We start from the raw sequence: 6,000 nt of genomic DNA, 5'->3' as shown, positions 1-6,000 counted from the left end.
CACATTGTGTGAATTGGAACAAATATTCCCTCCATCTTTCTTCACTGTGATGGTACATTTGGTCATGCACTTGGCTAGTGAAGCCAATATTGGTGGTCTAGTTCAGTACCGTTGGATGTACCCCATTGAGAGGTCAGTCGTATGTGATACATGTACAATATAAAAATAATGTGCGGTTTGTAAAAACAAGTGTCAATTGCTAACCTTCTCATGTGCATTATAGGTACCTCTCACGTCTTAAGTCTTATGTAAGAAATAGGGCTGCTCCAGAAGGGTGTATTGCCGAAAGATACATAGTGGAGGAATGCTTAACGTTTTGTTCACGGTATATGGAAGGAGTTGAAACTATATTTAATCGACCCAGGAGGATGATGGAGGAGTCAACAGGGGCGGTTTCAAGCTCATCGCTACGTTCTATTCAATTCTGACAACATTTACCAATTCCGTGAGTAAGTACTACGGACACCAATATAATTGTATGAAAATCCAATGTGGAATTACGTGTGTTAACACTAATACAATTGCCATCGCATGCAGGATGCACAAAAGTTTGATGGAGGATGAACTTCGAAGGGGCCACGGTCGTATATCCAATGCTATTATTCATAAGCACCACATGGAGAAGTTTTGTGGTTGGTTTAGGTCTCACGTAGGTGTCACTTATTAAGCTTGCAACTTTCGCATAAGTAGAATGACTGTACTAATGATAATAAGTTTGTTTGGTTATATTAGGTGATGTCTATGACTGATGCTGATAGGGAAAGTACTACACTTACTGATGCACTTGTCACACTTTCCAAAGGGCCATATACTTCAGTCAATCGGCTGAAACATTATGTCATAAATGGGTTAAAACATTATCTTTACAACTGACATTTCTTCATGTTCTTATTTCTTCATGTTCTTATTTCTTCATGTGATTGATTGTTGGCTATAATTATCTTTATGTTTGTGTTGTAAAGGTGTTGGACGCAAGAATGGTGAGGAAACGTCAATTAGGGATGGTTTATGTTGGGCAAGAATCATCGAATTCCCGACAAAGGGTGGAGGCAGTAGATCAAGAAGCACATCATTCTGAGGAGGCAAGACCGGTGGGAAGTGAGGATGAGACACAGCCCCCAGGTAGTTAACATGTCACATTATCTAAAGTTTGATGTTTATTGCTAGATGCATAATTCAGTTGTAATAATCTATATTTATATAACATTAGCATAGCATTTCGGTCCACTTTGGTCCATTCAGTATATGCGGTCCACTTTGGTCCGTTTGGTCCACGCATTTCCCTTGGGTCCCATTTGGTCTGCTCTGTCCATTGGTTTCCCTTCAGTCCATTTCGGTCCAATATGGTCCATTCGATTACTCCGGTCCAATTTGATCAACTTCGGTACATTTCGTCCACTTTGGTCCATTTTAGTTCACTTTGGTCTATTTAGTGCATTTAAGAATGGTAAAAGATAAGTTTAGGTTGGAATTATAAGTTCTAAATATGAATTTATTAAGGAAAAATGAAGGCAACCCAAACGAAGTTAGGTTGCTCATCTTTTCAAAATAATTGATCCCACAAAATCTTGTCATAGGAAGAGGTCATAATTTGATTTTCTTTTTATTTTTATAAGTGGCAACACATAGTTTTGGTAAAGTGCTCTCCTTTATAGTTGAAGTTATGACCTTTCTATGGGAGTAATAAGTTACTATGTTAGGTCTTTATGGTTGGAATGTTATGAAGTAGTAGTCATTTTAGTTATAATGCTGGTAGTAAGCAAATGTTATCAACAATTAACTTGGTCTAGTAGGGGAGGTATTGGTTGTTTGCGACCTCATTAAATCCAAAGTGAACTGAATATGTTGCTGTAATACATGATTGAAAGAAATAGGGCTGCACAACCAATAGGTTACATGAATGCATGGGAGAAAGGCCTAAATTTACTAAAGTTATGTTTAAATGAAATCATAAACTTTTTATTATTTCTGTTAGTAGGTAGATGCATAATTTTTGCGTGGTGTGATATTTTTTAGTACTTGTGAGCTTTGGTAAAATGATTGCTAATATTGGTGGTTTTGTATATACAGATGATTACGTTCAAACCCCAGCACCGGTACAAAATCCAGCACCAAAAAATACGTCTGCAAGACGTGGCAAAACAAAGTTGGCTGACATATGGGCAATGACTGGTGATGACTACAAAATCCCGTTGCCATTAAATGCTGAAGGCCAACCAATTGACCGGGCCGGGTCTTTGTTCAAACGGTGGTTGGGCTCATTTTGCGAGAATGGCCTATTATGCCCGCTTACGCCTGCTGGGTGGCCAAGCGTTGCTGAAAAGTATAAACGGGATTGTTGGGTGGAAATTGAGGTAGTATGAAAATAAAGTGCCACTTACTACATTTACAGCTACTGTCCTAAGTAAATATCATTTTGGTAACTCCATTTTTGCATTTCAGAAACGATATATAATTGATCCCACCATTGTCGCACCACCCAATCAAAAGGCATGGGCAATGCATCAGCTAGGGGAAATAAGGAGAAATCGGAGGACGAATTTAAAGAAGAAAGTCAAAAAAAGAGGCATGACACGTGAACAGGTATTGGGTACAGTATCGGATGAAGTTATCCCAGTGCAATGGAGGGAGATGGTTGAGTATTGGTTCGATGACAAAATAGAGGTACTGACTTTCTTCGTCAATCTCATATTTGTGGTAATTTAGTGAAGAGATGTTTTGTTTAGTTTTTTTTAGTATTGATGGTAATGTGGTTGCAGACATTAAGTGGAAAAAACGCGGCTAGTCGAGGTAAACAGGAGGAAATAGCCAAGTCTGGGGCCAAAAGTTTTGCACAAATTTCTGATGAAATGGTAAGAAAAGAACTTAGAATTCGTGAACGCCCATTTATGGTTTTAACCTCATCTCATATGCTTTAGGAATAAGGATAAGTTAGTTAACTTATCTTATTAATCTCATGGATAGTCTTAAATCCTAAGATTTCATTTGTCTCTTAAACAAAAATAAACCCTCTGGTTGGGGATATGGAGAAGTTGGTTTTATAATGAAAATTAGAATTGTTGGCCGTGTGTACACGGTATGTGCAGCAAGCTGTTAACATTATACTAGACAAACCTATTAACAACATGAATGCCTTAGTGTTTAGTGTATGAATTTTGTTCATCATGCAGGCGAAAGCTAAAGGGGCGCCCGTTGAGCGCGCAGATGTATATCAACAAGTATACCGCACCAAAGATGGGGTTGCTGTTATTAGCCGTGTACAAGAGAACATGGTAAGCACAACTTGATCGAATGGAATCCTCTATGTTTGTTGTGTTTGTATTGTTTATGGTGTGTAATATGTTGTGGTTTGGTTCTTGTGGGAAAACAGGATAGGATGACAGCACTGTTGAATGAACAGGGCATGCGACTAGAAGGAGAGATTGGTAGTGGAATCTTCTGGTCGAGAGACGATGCGTATGCTCGGGTGATGGATCGTCCAGAGCGGCCTGGACGTGTACGCGGGGTAGGTTTTGGAATCACCCCATCAGGAAGAAGTGCCACCAACAATTCACTGTTTACCTCGAGTCCATTGTCGTCAACCAGGACAACGCAAAGGATTTTAGGGTTGGAGACAAGTCATCAACAGCTTAGGGAGCAACTAACTCAATCAGAGGCAAGGCATAGGGAGGACTTGGCTCAATCTGAGGCGAGGCGTAGGGAGGACCTGGCTTAATCTGAGGCGAGGCATAGGGAAGAACTAGCTCAATCTGAGGCAAGGCATAAAGAACAACTGGACGAAGTGAGGAATTTGATGAGAGAGATGTTCGACAGATTTAACTCACTTGGCCCAGTTATCCGTGAAGTATATCCTTCTCAGGTAGCAAACAAATGTTATTTAACGAAACTCAACTTTTTACAATGCATTGTTATGTGATATTAATACAATGCCTTTAATATATATGTAGAGTGGCAATGCATGATGGGAATGATGGGAATGCAACTGTGTATCCGAAGGTAAAACAAAATTTCTTAGTATATATTTCTCTAAAAACAGTATATATATACATATGTACATACTATGCTATGATGGATAAAGTAGGAACCTCAGCACTCAGTATAGTAGGAAAGAAAACTTTATGCTCGTGAATATGTTATAAAATATTATAAGTTGATTCAGGATGCATTTCGAAGGTTTTGGGTTTTGATATAGTGACTACTCTAGAGTATTGCATTTGGCACCTGAAACATGAAGAAAACACTTGCTTGGCATATGCACATCTCCATGACTAGACACATGCAAAATAGGTAATGTAAAGGGAAAAAACAATAGCTCTCATTATCAATCTGATCCATGTATTGATGAACTTGATTGGATTGAAAGTTTTGACTAGATTTTGTTATTCTCTCTATGTTTTAATGAAGGGTAAATTGACTACACAACTTACTACACTACTCTTGTTAACAAATAGTTGAACTACAGCTATCCTTCCTCTCATGTTACTAAGTTGATGAAAACAACATAACTGATATGGGGCAAAGATTGATTCGTAGTACTATATTTTCGTTGTATTGTATTTTTAATCGAAATGAGTTCTCCCTATTTCTAAATAATTTTTTTCCCTTCCATTTTGCCATTTCAAAAGCGAAATCACTTTACTTTAACTCAATAATGTCAAATTATGTCTCTCTCCGTCATAACATTGTTCTGCCAAATTGCTGAGTGATCATGCCTTTTGATACAAATGTGTGAATTTGAACTAATGTTTAGAGTATTAAGTATTGCAAGCAAAAATTTGGCAAGTTTAACTTGACAAAGAATAATTTGTGCAGTTTTGCCATGAAGTGGATAGGAAAGCGTATGTCAAAATGGAGCCAGATGCCACTAAGGATACTCTTGAGGCCTCACAACATGTTGTCATTCTAAGCATGTTGTAAACTTTTTTGTGAATAGACGCAGCTACAAACATTTCTATATATATTTTTGTTAATAGCCGGTTTGGCTATTTGTGATGTTGTTGGCTGTGGCTGTGGCTTTTTGTGATGTTGGGAACTGGTTTATTTTGGTAATTTTTGTGTTGTCCACTTGTTTATGGAACTTGTGTTGTATTGTGATAGCAGGGAACTTGTTTCTTTTCATAAGTTGTATTGTGTTGGAAACTTGTGATAGCAAGAAACTTGTGTTGTGTTGTGATATACAGCAGTTCCTTATGTTGTGTTGGAAACTTGTGATAACTTGTGTTGGAAACTTGTGTACGGAGGGAAGTTGTTTATTTTGATAAGTTGTGTCCATGATTTGGAAACTTGTGATAAGTTGTGTTCGAAACTTGTGTACGGAGGGAAGTTGTTTATTTTGATAAGTTGTGTGCATTATTTGGAAACTTGTGATAAGTTGTGTTGGAAACTTGTGATAAGTTTTGTTTGAAACTTGTGATAGCAGGGAACTTGTGTTGTGTTGTGATATACAGCAAGGAACTTGTTTATTTTGATAAGTTGAGTTGGAAACTTGTTGAAGTAGGGAATTTGTTTATTTTGATAAGTTGTGTCATGACTATGATTTGGAAACAATTTCAAGTTGTGTTGGAAACTTGTGATAGCAGGGATAAATCAATGAAGTTGTGATAACAGGGAAAAGAAAGAAAAAAAACAGGGAAGAGGAAAAAAAAAAGAAAAGAAGCTATAGCCGCGTTTTTTATAAACGCGGCTATAGTTTTTAGCTTCTCAGCTGACAGAGGGCTATAGCCACGTTTTTTATAAACGCGGCTATAGTTCCGAGCTTCTCAGCTGACAGAGGGCTATAGCCGCGTTTTTTAAAAACGCGGCTATAGCCCTCAGCCTATAACCGCGTTAATAAGCGCGGCTCAAGCGGGTCTATAGCCGCGTTTTCAAAAACGCGGCTATACGCAGAGACCTATAGCTGCGTTTTTCTGAAACGCGGCTATAGACCCGAAGCCTTATAGCCGTGGTTCAAAAACGCGGCTTCAGGCTTGGGCTTTAGCCGCGGTTATAAAAACGCGGCTA

The sequence above is a fragment of the Castanea sativa genome, chromosome 2, assembly GCF_040712315.1.
Source record: "Castanea sativa cultivar Marrone di Chiusa Pesio chromosome 2, ASM4071231v1".
Classification (NCBI taxonomy): domain Eukaryota; kingdom Viridiplantae; phylum Streptophyta; class Magnoliopsida; order Fagales; family Fagaceae; genus Castanea; species Castanea sativa.
Note: the sequence above shows the minus strand (reverse complement) of the source record.